Genomic DNA, 16,424 nt, shown 5'->3' with positions numbered 1-16,424 from the left:
AGAATCGTCGGGGATTGGTTCAGTGAAGGAGAAACAAGCGATCTCCAACACTGAATCGACATAATACACGTAGAAGCTCCTTCATCAATTACAGTCCGATGAATAGGCCTGTTTTTGACTATCACTGGAATCTGGAAAGCCATCTGATGAGGGAGACGTGGTGTACTATTTTCTAGATCAAAGATTATCAGGTTCGGGTCCTGAATATCAACAGCTCCTATAGCCGACAAGAGTAATTTTCGTTGTGCTGGGCATGATTGCAGCACTTCCAAAGCCGACATTGCTGAGGGTGAAACAGCTAAATCCTCAACAATGTTATAATTCTGAGCTTCTCTCACATGTGGATTGAAAGCAGACTTCTGAAGTATACCCTTGGCGGGCGGTTTGATTACCAAGTCCGGGTTAGGTTTCTCGATCTGTAGTGGATCAGAACCGGGAGCTGAGGTTGATGGATTAGAATGAGAAGATTCTGCTTCTTTACCATCAACGGGACTCTTACTACCATAATCTTGCGATCGAGTCGCAATCCGTACATGAGACATCATCAATATGGGTTCTTCACTGGCACTCGAGGAAGAACCTATCATTTTACTCTCTTGCTTCGGAAATGGATCTTTCAAAACAGCAGGAGTTGGGGAACCTTTAACGATTTTCACAACCTCTGCCCGATGAGGGAAATCTCTTGTAAAATGATCTTCTTCACAAATTAAACAAGGATAGCGAGGTTTGCGCTTTTCGTCGTTAGATTCTGACTTCTCTTTTTTCTCCTTTGGAGCCTTGTCTGCTTTATCCTTCTTCTTGCCTTTCTTCTTACCACCGTTTTTTGATTTAGCCGTAGATGACTCTACAGCGTGAATGTCGGCGGTAATTTCAGGAGAAGACTCTCCTGTGGGGGAGTCTGGTAAGGTTATTATTGGAGAAGAATTCTTTGAGGATTTCTTCTTACTTTTAGTATTCACCGTACCAATCATGCCATCAGCAGCATGAGATCCCGAAGGAGCAACATCGATTTGATTCGACTTAGGAAGATCTGGGATCTTCTCGTGCAACGTACCCGACTGAGTGTAAACTAAGTCAAGGTACTGGGCTTGAGCAATGACTTGCTCCTCAGTAACTACTCCAGCCTTAGCTACATCTTCAGTAATCTTCGGTAATAATGATTTTACAAACCATTCAGCTAAGATTTGGTCCGGGATAAAAACTTTCACTAAACGTCTTCGACGTCTCCATTCATGAATATGATCGGAAATATAAGTAGACGTCGATTGTTTTAATGAAGTTAATAGCTCCGTACCGTTATCGTATTTGACCGGCAACTAAAAATGAGTTAGGAACGAGGTAGCTAACTGACTAAAATTGTAAAAAGAGGCCCGTGGTAACTCAATGTACCACTTGGCCACGAGACCAATGAGCGTACGCTGGAAAAGACGTAAGCGGATTGAATCATCCGAGATGGAATTTGAAGCACACCAGAGGTGGTAAGTCATCACGTGATTGGACGGATCCTCTCCAGACTTACCTTCGAACTTGGGTATATCACTGGGCAACTTATTTGGCATTGGCGGCCAGAACGGAAGATATTGTATTGGATCGTTCGTTAGGCGCGTCAAGTCGGGTAAATCCAAAGTTGCGATAAACGGTAATTGCCGATTAGGATCCCTAAAACTTTGGGTCACAAGACCAGTCCCAGGAGGAGGATATCCAGGATAACTTAGAACAGGAATCTCATTCGGGATATTATATCCTCCTGGAAAACCAGGATTAACCGGACCGTACTGGGGTTGTTGAGGTTGTTGATAAGTGTACCCAGGATACGGTTGATACTGGTAAACTGGTTGTTGGACAGCAGGACTGAATTGGTACTGTCCCTGGTACTGTTGGTAGGTAAATTGAGGTTGACTTGTTACAACAGTACTTAAACCAAGCTGCCCTACAGGCATTTGGACCGTGGTTTGAATCGTAGATCCGGACAACGGTAAAGATGTCTGAGGAGTGGTTGCAGAGACAGTAGAAATCGGAGCTGTCGATACTGATCCAGGTGGATATTGGTGGCCACCTGCCAGGTCCACCTGGACCCCCACCATGGTCTTTCTCAGCATTTTCAGTTTCCTTAATTGTAGCACAGTTTACTATTTTTAGCAGTTTTTCGGGTCCTGAACTTCCGGAGTCGTTTTGAGGCCCTAAACGATGTTTTTTTGGAATTCTGGGGCGACCGAGCCCTATGTTGCCTCCCAAAGTGGTAGTACTCGGATAGATCTTTCTAACGAGCTATCGTACGCGTCAAACGAAGATCGTATGCCAAAGTTACGACCCCGGGAAATTGATGTACCAATTTACCCAAACGGGGCCCACAATTTGGCGTTTCATCTTCTAGGGTTAGGTTTCGGTATGTGAAGGGTTTTCCATTGTTTCTCAACAATAAATAGGCCTTGGAGCCTCATTGTAATACAGTTCAGAACAGTTCAGAGGCATGTAGCCATCACATCTCTTCTCAGAGATAAGCTACCATCGCCCTAGCTAGTTTATTGCCATTTCTGTTTGTAAGCATATGACAGTATTTTCCATTAATGAAATGAAGTATTATTTCCGCTGCATCTTTGTGTATATGGTTATCTCTGTAATTTGTTGCGTTCTTGTTTAAATCTGGATCAGTGGTATCAGAGCGGTCTGCTTTTTCTCTGTTTTTCTTTGCATGTCCCCAACAAGGTCGGGATATAAGGAGTTAGGGCTTGAACTGGTTGAACCTTTGCAAGACCAGCCTCGCAAATCCCGACGGCCTCCCATGGCGGACGAGAAGAAAGACGAGGGGGCAGGAGATCCCATCAAAATCTTGCTCGAAGAAGCGCTCGAGCGACAACGGAACACGATGATGGACAGCTTTGCGCAGATCCTTCTGCGGCTACCCAGAAGCGGCGCATCGGCTTCCAGCAGCTCCTCTGGAAACGCCACACCCTTTAAGGTACAAGTTAATTTTGAAATCCCCATATTCGAGGGTCAGATAGACGCCGATGCCGTAGATAAATGGTTAAATCTGCTAGAGGGTTATTTTTCTGTTCATGAATTTTCGAGTCGGGAAAAGATTGTTTTTGCTCTTCTCAAAGCAGCCCCCCACGTCAAGGACTGGTGGGAAACCTACTGCGAGCAGAAGGATGAAAGTACTGGCTCACTATTTTCAGCCGCACCCACCTGGGATTCGTTCCGGGATGCCATCAAGGAGCAGTACTACCCTGTCGGAAGCTATGAGGATGAATACATAAAGTGGACCACGCTGCGGCAGGGAAGGGACCAAGATGTGCCGGAGTTCACCAATCTTTTCCATACCCTTCGCACAAAGTTGGGTATCAAGGATTCAGAGCAACATTTGATACTCAAATACCGTGGCTGCCTGCACAAGTACATCAAGGAAGAAATACAGTTCCTAAACATCCCCTCGCTCGGCGCAGCATACCGGTATGCCGTCAAAGTCGAGCAGAAGTTTAAACAAAAGAAGCGAGACTTTGGATCTGCGAATCCAAAGCAGGGGAAAGGTGCCCCTAAACCACAGAACAAAGGACAAAGCCAAGGCGGGACAGCCCAAGACAACCAGCTGAAGCTGCAAGCAAAGAGCAACGCCGCGAAGCCGAGAAAGGACACTGGAAAATGGTGCGAGTTCCATAAGAGCTCCACTCACAACACAAGTGAGTGTCGGGCCAAACAGTCACTGGTGGCTGAGCTAAAGGTTTCAGAATCAGATTCATGTTCCGACTCTGAGTCAGAACCCGATAAGGGGTATGAAAAAGGGAAGCAGATCATTGATGCGGATCCCAGCGCCACTGTTGCTACCGCAAAGATCCAGAAAAATGAACCCAAAGATCCAAAGGAGGAGGAGCGTCTCTTCCACTCCCAGATGTGGGTCAAGGGCTCCCCGATACAATTCATTGTTGATAGCGGGAGTCAAAAGAACCTCATTTCGGCAGAGGTCGTGAAGCGGTTGGGCTTACTGACCACAGTACATCCACAACCATACACCATTGGGTGGCTTTACCAAGGGCGAGATCTTCGCGTGAGCCAGCAGTGTCGCCTTCCATACAACATCAAGCCCTTCACGGATGAGGTATTGTGTGACATTGCTCCCCTTGAAGTTTGTGATGTATTACTAGGACAACCATACTTGTGGAAGCGACATGTTGTGTATGAATCAAGGCCCCGTGCTGTTATTATTACATTGGGAAATAAGTTGTTCAGGATACCAGAGGTACCACCACCTGCCGCCATCTCTTTGATTACTGCAAAACAATGCAGTAAGATCATTTCCAAAACCAGGAAATTTGTTTTCCTGATGATACGCCCTCAAGGGAAGAAGAAGACAGTGGCCGCGGCCTCCAAACGAGGTCCCTCTGCACGGCAGCTACAAATGGACAAGATTGTGGAGGAGTACAAAGACATCTTCACCTCCCCGGCAGGGGTTCCTCTGCACTGTCAAGTCAAGCACTCCATTGATCTGACCCCAGGTGCGCCGCTACCCAATGGACCAATTTATCGGCGCTCCGTTCTGGAGAACAATGAAATCAAGAGGCAGATTCAGGAGCTCCTACAGAAAGGTCACATCCGTCCGAGTTCTTCGCCCTGTGGGAGCCCGATAGTGTTGGTACAGAAGAAGGATGGGACGTGGAGACTCTGTATTGACTATCGGGCGCTGAACAAGATCACTGTCCGTAATAGGTACCCGATCCCGCGGATTGATGACCTCCTAGACCAACTAAAGGGGGCGAAATATTTCAGCAAGATCGATCTGAAGTCAGGATATCACCAGGTACCAATTGAACCCTCAGATGTGTGGAAGACTGCCTTCAAATCCAAGGAGGGCCTCTTCAAATGGTTGGTCATGCCTTTCGGATTGACGAATGCTCCTGCTACCTTTATGAGGCTAATGGATGACATCTTGCGGCCATTCACCAACTCCTTTGTAGTAGTATACTTGGATGACATTCTGATCTTCAGCCAGAGTTGGGAAGAGCACCTCCACCACATTCGACAGGTTCTCCAAACACTGCGGCAACACAAGCTATGTGCCAATTTGGAGAAATGCACTTTTGGCATGACCGAGGTCCAGTATCTAGGATACATCATTGATGAACAGGGGGTGCATGTCGATCCAGCCAAGGTCCAAGTCATTCGGGATTGGCCCTCTCCAACCACTCTAACAGAGCTCCGCAGCTTTCTAGGTCTTGCCAACTTCTACCGCAGGTTTGTGTTGGGATTTTCTCATATTTCTTGGCCCTTTAGTCAAGTCACCAAGGGCGGGGCGAAAGCAAAATTCTTTTGGTTTGAATCTCAACAGAAGGCATTCAGGGAGTTGAAGGATCGCCTCTGCACGGCACCAGTGCTCGCGTTACCAGATTTACAACAACCATTTGAGGTCGAGACAGATGCCTCTGACTATGTTATTGGGGCAGTCCTTACTCAACATGGACATCCAGTGGCATATCACAGTGAAACACTTTCAGACACAGTCTGGAAGTACCCCACTTATGATAAAGAGATGTATTCCATTGTACAGGCCTGCCGACAATGGAAGCATTACATTTTGGGGAAGGAAACGGTCATCCACACAGACCACCGACCTCTGCAATTCATACAGACCCAAGGGAAATTGCAGAATGATCGCCATCAAAAGTGGTCTACATACCTGCAACAGTTTCACTTGAATATCAAGTATAAAAAGGGCAGCACCAATAATGTTGCAGATTGCCTCAGTCGACCACCGATCATGGCGCTAACCACCGTGCTCAACTCTTGCGGGAACGAGACTTCTGATTGGCCACTTCTCTACAAAAGCGACCCAAAATTCGGCCACACATACCAGACACTCTTGGAGGGTCGGCAGGTTGCAGATTTTCACCTCCAGGATGCCCTATTATGCCACCTCGGTCACCTTTGTGTTCCTTCAAGCGAGCGTGCCAAGATGATTTGGGAAGCACACTACAGTCGGGGTGCTGGGCATTTCGGGGTCGAGAAAACAGTGGCAGTACTGCAAAACTATTTCTATTGGCCGAATCTTCGACAGGATGTTGGGAAGTACATCCGATCATGTACTGCCTATGCCATTGCCAAACCGACCATTAAGAAGCAAGGCCTCTATACCCCGTTGCCTACCCCTAGTCGACCTTGGGAATCCATCTCCATGGATTACATGTCAGGCCTTCCTTCCACTAAGCATGGAAATGACTGTGTTTTTGTGGTCGTCGACAGGTTCTCAAAGATGGCCATTATGATGGCCTGCAAGAAGAATATCACAGCAGAAGCCACTGCTAAACTCTTATTTGAATGAGTGTGGGTGCACTTTGGGATCCCACAGTCTATCATCTTAGATCGGGACAGTCGGTTTCTCAGCACATTTTGGTCCAGTCTCTGGTCAATGCTGGACACCAAACTCACGAAGTCCACAGCCTTCCATCCTCAAACTGATGGCCAGACAGAGGTTGTCAACAGGATGATTGTGCACATTCTGCGCATGTATAACTCAAAGCATCCACGCACATGGGACGAGAGCCTCCCCTATGTTCAGCACAGCTACAACCGAACTCTTCACAGCTCCACTGGCCATAGCCCTTTTCAGGTGGGTTTAGGATTCCAGCCACTATGCCCCATTGATGTGGCCATGCCACTTGCAGCTACTCACATGAATTCAGCTCATGTCCAGTCCGAAACAGATAAGGCCACCAGCTTCATTGAACGCATCCAACATATTCGCCAGCAGGTCCATGACATTCTTGAGAAATCAAATGCCAAGTACAAGCAGCGACATGATCAACACCGGGTGCCACACAAGTTTCAGGTGGGCGACAAAGTCTGGTTGCATTTGCAAAAGGAACGCCTTACTGGAGCCTATCGGAAATTGAGACCACTTCGATATGGTCCTTACACCATTACTAAGGCTATGGGAGACAATGCATTTGAGCTCAGCATTCCCCCATTCCTTGGCCTGCACCCAGTGTTCAATGTGGACCGCCTTCGGCCATACTTTCCACCATTGCTAGACACATCCGACATTGCAGAACAGCTCAAACCCACAGAATTAAATCCAGATTGCATGGAACAAGCTGCAACTGATCGGATCATGGACACACAGATCAAGAACACTCGCCAACAGCATATCCAACTGTATCGAGTTGTCAAAGCAGGCCAACTCCTTCAGCAGGGCAAGTGGCTCACCAGGGAACAAGTTCAGCAGAGGTTTCCTCATCTCATGGAGGAGCTCAACGCAATGGGGACCATTGCTTCCTAAGGGGGGAGGAATGATCCAGGTGGATATTGGTGGCCACCTGCCAGGTCCACCTGGACCCCCACCATGGTCTTTCTCAGCATTTTCAGTTTCCTTAATTGTAGCACAGTTTACTATTTTTAGCAGTTTTTCGGGTCCTGAACTTCCGGAGCCGTTTTGAGGCCCTAAACGACGTTTTTTTGGAATTCTGGGGCAACTGAGCCCTATGTTGCCTCCCAAAGTGGTAGTACTCGGATAGATCTTTCTAACGAGCTATCGTACGCGTCAAACGGAGATCGTATGCCAAAGTTACGACCCCGGGAAATTGATGTACCAATTTACCCAAACGGGGCCCACAATTTGGCGTTTCATCTTCTAGGGTTAGGTTTCGGTATGTGAAGGGTTTTCCATTGTTTCTCAACAATAAATAGGCCTTGGAGCCTCATTGTAATACAGTTCAGAACAGTTCAGAGGCATGTAGCCATCACATCTCTTCTCAGAGATAAGCTACCATCGCCCTAGCTAGTTTATTGCCATTTCTGTTTGTAAGCATATGACAGTATTTTCCATTAATGAAATGAAGTATTATTTCCGCTGCATCTTTGTGTATATGGTTATCTCTGTAATTTGTTGCGTTCCTGTTTAAATCTGGATCAGATACTCCAGAAGTAAGTGCGGTAGATGTTGTGGTAGTTGCAACAGTCGTTTGAGATGGAGTACTAGGTGCAATTGGCGGCTGAGTAACTACCGAAGTTACAGAATTTTAAACATTTGACTGGACAGGTTGCGGTTGCTGGGGTGAACCAGAAACTACGGGTTGTCCAGTTTGAGGTAACAACTGTATACTTGGCTGCAACACCTGTTGACCTTGTGATGGATCCCACACTATCATTCCGGGGTATTGACCCGTAACAGGTTGAGGATACTGAGATCCATAACCGGATTGAGGATAGGATTGATAACTGAAAGGTACAGTTCCCATACCTTGAACATATGACTGACCTTGAGGTGGTTGATAACCTTGACTCGAGTATTGACCTTGAGGTTGATAACCTTGGGGTAAATACTGATACTGGGGTTGACCTTGACCTTGAGGTTGATACCCTTGAGGTAAATATTGATACTGAGGTTGACCCTGGGGTACATATTGAGGCTGGGGTTGACCTTGAGGCATGTATTGTACTATGGGTACATACTGTCCTTGAGGTTGCCCCCCAGACACGATTTGTGTACCTTGAGGTTGCCCCCCAGGCGTTAATTGAGGCTGCCCCCCAGGCGGTAATTGGCCACCTTGAGGTTGAGAAACGGGAACTGAACTTGACATCATATAAATGTCCCCTACACCCAACGGTTTATTACCATTGTTTCCAGCTAATAACCCATGATCAATGGGTTGAGGAGATGCCCCCGCAAAGGTACCAGAAAGTGACTGATACCCGGCGGGAACAGAAGGACCGCCGTGCAAGAAAGATTCAGGAGATTGAGTGAACACGGACGACTGACCAGACATATTTACAGGAGTATAAATACCTCCAGGTGGGAAAGGAGTACGAGGTGGAGAAAAACTTATCCCTGAGTTGTCTAAATAATTGGTTAACGAAAGGTACCAAGTAGTACTTCTAGGAGGACTGTAAAAGATAGATTCATGCTCCCTTAGATCAATAGTAGGTTGATCTTCAAGGATAGATACGCCTAATTCTTCCTCTGGAGCAAGTTCTTCAATAGCTATCAAACCAGTAGGAAGATTTTCGGTGATGACTCTTTCTACCCTAGGTGAATCTGGTAGACTAGAAGTTGGAGTAACAGGTTCAGATACTTCAGGTTCTTCGCCTATATCACTAGTAGATGAAAAACTACCAGCAAGCTCGGAAACTGCAACTGCTTCAGGATTATAACCTGTTTCTAGACCTTGGTAATCTGGATGGACTACCAATGACGATTCTCCTTCTTCAGGTGAACCTACTTTACTGCCACTAGGAGTAACAAGGACCTTTAAACCTTCGTAATGACTCGAGACGTCTTGAGGAGGTTCACCCCGAAGTCTACGGTATTTCCTCAACAATTCGGCCACAGAAACAACCTTAGGAGACTTGCCCCGAAGTCGACGGGACTGTCTCGGTAATTCCGCCACAGTTAAAAACTTTTAACTACTGCACACGCAAACAAAGTAAAATCTCAAAGAAAACCACCTAAAGTCTCTAAAGAACCAAACAAATTTGAATCACACACCTAAAGAATCTAGGGCGTCAAACCAAGCACAAACAGTATCCTTACAGACCAAAAACGCTAGTTGGAGATGAAACCCAACATCGCCGGATTCAGTACAGAAGTGGCGGGTGGAACAATTACCCCGGCAACCTGCTTAATGAATAGACCGGCACAAGTTCCTCCACTTTAACCGTCTCGATTGAAGTGAACCCCCCGGAAAATCCAAGTGAGTCTAGCCGACGTCTGCTCCAGGTACAGTGGGATCTTCCCTCCACCGTCACCTCAGTAGAATCCTAAAGATAATGGTCACTAAGGTTACCAATAGCAACAAATGCACCTGGGGGAACAGTCTACACTCCGACAGCACGCAAGGGCAGAGTATCAAGCTCAATCCCCTTGCCGGCTCCTTGACAATAATCCAAGGTTTACCGACAAGTGACCCCTCGCTCCTCGACAATGGTTAATCCGAGGTTTACCGTTTGTAATACGTGCATGTCTGGCGTCGTTCCCAACGAGGGAGGATTGATCCCCTCACTGGTTCGGACACGAGCTCGTGCTTCTCCTTTAAGAGGAGCTTTCCCAGAGTACAAATGAAACAATTGGATTTATTCTATCACAAGATAAGCTACTTGTTTGGTTTTGTTGTCTTGGAGAGTTAATTACTCTCCTACTCCAAGACACTAGCCTGATCTAAATTGGTGTTTCAGAGCCCTAGTAAATAAAAGTTACTAAGTTGATTTTACTTTAAGCGTTAATTTTATGGTTTTTTCTTAAAGACAAAAGGTAGTGGAGACGAAACTGGTGGTGTGTAGACTCGACTCGCAACCACTACAAAGATGCACCTAAGATGATTTACACTACTTTTCTTTTTCAATGAATCTCCTAGCTAAGAGAGTTGGAAAATGCAAATTTTATAGAAAACAACTTTCTTGGCAAAGACAATCAAAGAAACAATCTCTTTATCTTTTCAAAACATACAACTCACGACCAACTAATTACTTCACGAAATTTCCTTTTTCTCCCAAAGACTACAAATGCTACCAAAGCAAACTTTTTCCAAAAGAATTTTTTAGTTTTTTCTATATTAATAAAGCATGTAAAACTATTTTATCAAATCAAACTCAACAAATCTAAGACAATCAAATCAAATTCACTCAAAAGCAAATTAAAAGGAAATTTACCTAAAAGCAAAAAATAATGAGGACAAAAGCCTACAAGGATAATTCCCGGATGTTTTACTCAGTCAAAATGTAACTAAGGATCAGTTCATGCAGAATCATAAACTAATCAAAAAACAAAATCGAAATCTTTTTGTTCTTTTTTCTCAAGAATGAAATTCAAGGTTTTAACAAACAAACTTTTCGAGATTCGCAAAGAGAAGACACAAAGGTAGGTCTCTCACAAGGGTGACTTCTATGACAGGCCCGACTCCTAAGAGGACTGACCAAAACCAAGGAGATCCAAAGTTTGACAACCTCTAACGCCAAAGTCACTACAGGACCAGTTAAAAATCAAACCCTAAGGCAAAATCCCTATGAATTCCACCAAAACCCTCGACACTAACGAGACAAGTTCAGGTGAAGATCTCTGACAGTAAACTAATGGATCTGGGTAGTAAAAACAAAGTAAAAACAAAATCTAAAGAGCAAAAAGAGGAAAAATGAAATTTTCTCAAATTTGACAGGGGTACACAGGTGATCTGTTGACACAGGCGCGGGTACGCCCTGTGCGCAAAGACGCAGTGCGTACAAGTACGCACTGTGCCTAACTCAGAGACTGCGTACTGCTGGCAAAGCTAAGAAAAATAAAAATCTAATTTGACTCTAAGCTAACCCACCCAAATACACAGTTAGACAACCAAAAATCAGAAAACAAGCAATTTTTCTCAGACCAAAATATCAAATTAAAAAGAACTCAAACACATTCATGGAGTCCCCAGTGGAGTCGCCATTTTGTCACACGGAAAGAGTCGTTAATGCGGACACAACCGACCTCCCTAGAAGCCTAAGACTTTCTAGTGACAAACAAGACAAATAAGAGCAATCCTTGACTAAATATGCATTTACAATATGAGAAATCAAGTGTTTAGATCCTACCTGTAATCCAACGCTGTTGTAGTAGTCCAACTTCGTTGATCCGGATGAGCTCCTCCTTCCCTTCGAAACCTGCATTCACTAACAATCAAACGATTAAATGGCACCTGAATATCACATAAAATAAAACATATTTAACATATAGACCAAGGAGTATATGAAACAACTCATAAATAACAAATTGTTGAGAAGAATGGACTAATTTGTATTAAAAGGTAACAAAAGGAACCATTACAACCTGAGCCTTGGTGTTGTGCAAGTCCCTCCCAGGGTCCACAAGAGTTCTCCTTTTACTCTGATCAGCTCACCCACTTCCAAATAGAACAAGCAAAGATGGCAATCTCTCCTCACAAGCTTCTACAAGGAAGTCCTAATTCCAACAACATCTACCCTTAGGAATGTTCAGCTTTCAACCTCCCCTCCCTTTGGCCCAATGCCTGTATTTATAGTGCTCTAGAGGAAGTTATTCGGGTCCACCATCAATGGGATAAGCCCCTCTTTGGGTGGGATAGCTCCCCTCTTGATGGGATAAGTTCCTCTTTGGTAGGGATACATGAACCATTTGGAGGCGCTTCATACACGTCAAACAAACTTCTAGAATGCTCTAGAAATGACCACAAGTAACTTTTTTAGAGTGAAACTTGCGCCTTTTGACCTTTACAGGAGTACGCACCCACCCCTTTACATACAGAGCGTACAAGTATGTAGGTATTGTGAACTTGGGTTACGTACACGCAGGTAAGGCTAAGAGAAACTGCGTACCAGAGATAATTGACTTTAAATGACTTTTCTCTCTTTCTTGAAGTTTGACATGAAGAGCAGAGGCATGAGACTTGCCAAGGAGGATAGTATGACAGTGGATGGAGCCATACTAACTGCAAATAGTCATGGTGACATTTTTTAGTGTAACATATCTAGATGGTCGTGCCCATACCATGGATATTTTTATATAGCCTTCATCATCCGAATGGCTGCATCCATGCTGTGGATTCATGTCTTGATCTTAGATATGTATATGTATATGCGTCCTTGATTTGCAAGTCTCCTGACAGTGCGTGTCCAATTCCCTGCAAGAGCTCGTAAAGCATCTCAGCCATCACTCCTCGTTCTGCCTTCATGCTTTAGGGGGCATCTATTACACAATGTTTTGTCACGCCTCTTGCACTTCCCTGTGACATACCCCAAAGTGCCTGAAACATGACCATTATACAATATACTCCTCCATGTATGCAGCTAAGATCCCTCCTAATACTTTGATCGGAAAATACATTGAGTTTTCCCTAAAGAAATAGCTCTTAAAACCCTAAAATAAGAGTCATTGCTATTATGAAGCTTAAAACCGCGATGGTTTCCTGTTGCACTGTACTTGACCAATGACGAAATTGCTTTGTTCCCTTGCATACTCGTGATGGTCCCAAAAATGTAATTTTCCCAAAGGGGATGAGAAGCTTCGTGATCTAGAAGCTTCCAGAGCAACGAGCTGGAGGTTGTTTCACATAGATGAGGTCGAATCCTCTCATATTGGCCTCTTGTTCTTATCCCTATGAGCTACCTCTTTGATATGAGGGCCTAATCCTATCTTTGGAGAAGTCCTAACTCCTTCTCCCAGCCTATAAATTCCTCCTCTCACATTCCCAAATGGTTGGTCTATGTCTATTTTCACCCTTATGCTAAGATTGTGCCTAAGGCTATTCATTTGACTTGGAGAAGGAGCGATTGGAGAGTTCTTGGCTTGGACTTGGATTACCACTCAAGGAGATCCTTTCAACATCAAGGCTTTGGTTGTAAGCTTCCCTTTACTTTCTAATAATATACAATTGCTGGTTCATCTTCCCAAATTATATATGTTCATGTATTCTTTAGCTTGAGATTCCTTGATAAGTTAAGTAGGTTGTTATTGGATTTTCTATTGGTTTTGGCATACTTTGTTGTCTCTTGATCACTTGTGCAGGTACATAAACGCTAAAAGAAGAAGGAACAAGTTTGGGACACAAGCGGTTCGAGGCCCTCAACAAAGGAAATCGGAATAACCTATGAATATGTCTAGTTGATTGTAACTTCAGTTGCTAGACCCACTCATTGGGCTAGAGGGATCATCTATGTCTGCATAGAGGATTAACCTTGTCAATAGGATTCAACATTAGGTTTTATATATTTTTCCTCTATATGTAATCCAAATATTATTGTTTAGAGGCATTACATTAAGCGTTGTAAATCCATAATTTCTTGATCATCTCTTAGAGTTTCCCAAGGTCTTACCCCTTATTCATGGCTCATTTTAGCTATATGTTATTGAAACTATTGGCTAGTGGCATCATATTTTATGGTGCAAATTATGGATTTTGTGGATCATCCTTTTTTAGTAGATTTCTTTAGGGATGCATTTTTTACTATGGGTTTTTATGCCCTAAATAAAAATAACAATATGTTGTATATTTCTTTGAAGTATTGCTATTATTTCCTTCTTTGGTCTACAAAAGGGATTCCTTGAAGAATTTAAGGATACTGCATTTTTGTTAAACCTATAAACCTTAAAATGGTTCTTTACCCTATTAAACATGTTATTTATAGTAGATCTAATATAGAATAATTCTATATGAAATGGTTTTCATATGGCGATATGGATGGGATCAATATAATATTTTTCATCCATATTATTGTTTTTTTAGTGGAAAAATTGGAGGAATCAAGTCATAGAGAATTATTATCGATAGGAACAATTTTGGAAAATTGGGATATGAAAACCTTCTGGGGCCATTTTGAGGCCTTAAATGATGCTTTTTGGGGCTAAAATTGTGTTTCTAGGAACCGTGATATTTCTTCTTTTTTTTTTTTACATTGAAAGATCTTTACAACAATGCAAGAATCACATCAACTAGAGCCATATGCAAATGTTATGCCTCCCATAAGTTGACTTATCGTGATTGATCACCATGATTCAATAGGATGCCATGTCAACCCTTGTTACCTATGGAAAAGTAGTTATCCATGTTGTGGAATATGAAGAAGACTCTAGAAGGGTCAATGTTGTAACACTAGTTGAGAGTTGAAGGAATCAAACTTGACCCCTAGTTATAACTGGGCCACTGGGCTATGTTATAACTAGGCCACTAGGAGGAAAAGGGGTTCCATTCTAATTGTTGGTATCCTGTTCCACATTAGAGAAGAGAAATTAGGAGTGAAAGTGAGAGAATAATAGAGGGATTTAATATTCTATAACATCCTGTCAAGTCACACATCTCAAGTGATTCCCTTGAGAGTTCCTTCTTTGTACTTTTTAATTAATTTGAAAAACAAAAGGGTGTAACTACTTTGGAGATAAATATCAAATCTCTATCCTCACTATGATTAAAAATATTTTGTATATATTGCATGGAGATTACATCCCTACTATCCACCTAATAATTATTGATAATTAAATTAAAATTTTGGAAGCCTTATTCCAAAATAGATGCACCTATAGGCATAATAACAACAACATTTATTCTCCATGTATGTGGTCTTATGGGTATGGGCATGGTGAGTAATAATAACAACATTTATTCTCCATGTATGTGGTCTTATGGGTATAGGCATGGTGAGGAATAATAACAACATTTATTTTTCATATATAGGATTTTTATGTGTATTAAATGGAAGTTACAATGAGAAGGGGAGAACTAAAATTGATTGTAACCTTATTCTCCCTTTAGTAGCATTGGCTTCATATCTTGTTAGGGTTTTACCCATAGTATGTAGAAAGTGTGTTTGTGGTATGCAAAATGAGGAGGTGGTTGTGTTAGGCAAGAAGACTCAAGTCGTGGTACTTCTAGAAAATAGCCAAGCTTCTTGTTACAAGTTTGGTTTCACATTTTTCGGCTTATGGTTATCTATTATGGTCTCATCATTTCATAATGAAGTTTGTTTTGTGGTGTATCTCTTGGTTGTATCTATTCTCAATGGTGTAATTTGTTGTCATGTTTGCAACTACTAGTGTCCATGTGGGAAAGGCCCAACCTTGACTTTCCTTTGTTGGAAAGTATGTTCTTTGTGGTGTTGCTTACAAATGGACAATGAGCTAGTGTGTAATATCTTTGGCCAAAGTTATTACCATATTAATTGGCTTCATGTTAGGGTGTTTTAACATCACTTAGGGCATCTTGTATATGGATTTATGTAGTCTTGGGGTGTGTTCTTCCTTGCATACCTTATTGTCAACATATTGAGGATGATTATTTAGTTTTGATTCCCATGCTCATGTTGTTCACTTGCATTGATACTTAGTCTTTGTCTAGGTATAGTTTTTTTGTAGTCTAATGTTAGCCCAATCTAGGGTTTTGGTCAAACCCTTTTTTATTCTTAAATCTTTCTAAATCCATATGAGGATTGTGGTCATTTTTTTATAACATCTAAATAACGTTTTATCAATTTATTTATACACTAACAAATCAAACTTATGATTTCAATGGAGTGCTTCATTTAACTAAAGTTTGTCATTTGCATTTGAGTTTGTAGGTAATTACAAGATTCATTCCTATTTTCTCCTGAGAAATGTATCTCTTTTTATTTCAAAGAGGAACAAGTAGGGATTCATTAAGAAAATTCATCCTGAATCATCACACTTAAACTCTTGCCAATAATCTTAGCCAAACTATTAGAATTAAACTCCAACCAAGAAAATTACATAGACTAAATTCAAAAATATTTTTTTAATTGTCCATGAATTTACCAACATGGAATCAAATTAAAAACAAAGAAACTATCTCAAGAATGCATACTACTTCCAAAAACTAATGACAAGACTTCCCACATCAAGTAAGGGAGAGGACCAATTCAAAGTTGGATTAAAATATGTCAATGTTGAGGAGTGATACCTCGTGTCTTTGAGATTTGATCATCAT

The sequence above is a fragment of the Pinus tabuliformis genome, chromosome 2_2, assembly GCF_031772625.1.
Source record: "Pinus tabuliformis cultivar Carrire ecotype Pingquan chromosome 2_2, CPIR1, whole genome shotgun sequence".
Lineage (NCBI taxonomy): Eukaryota > Viridiplantae > Streptophyta > Pinopsida > Pinales > Pinaceae > Pinus > Pinus tabuliformis.
This window is presented reverse-complemented; position numbering follows the sequence as displayed.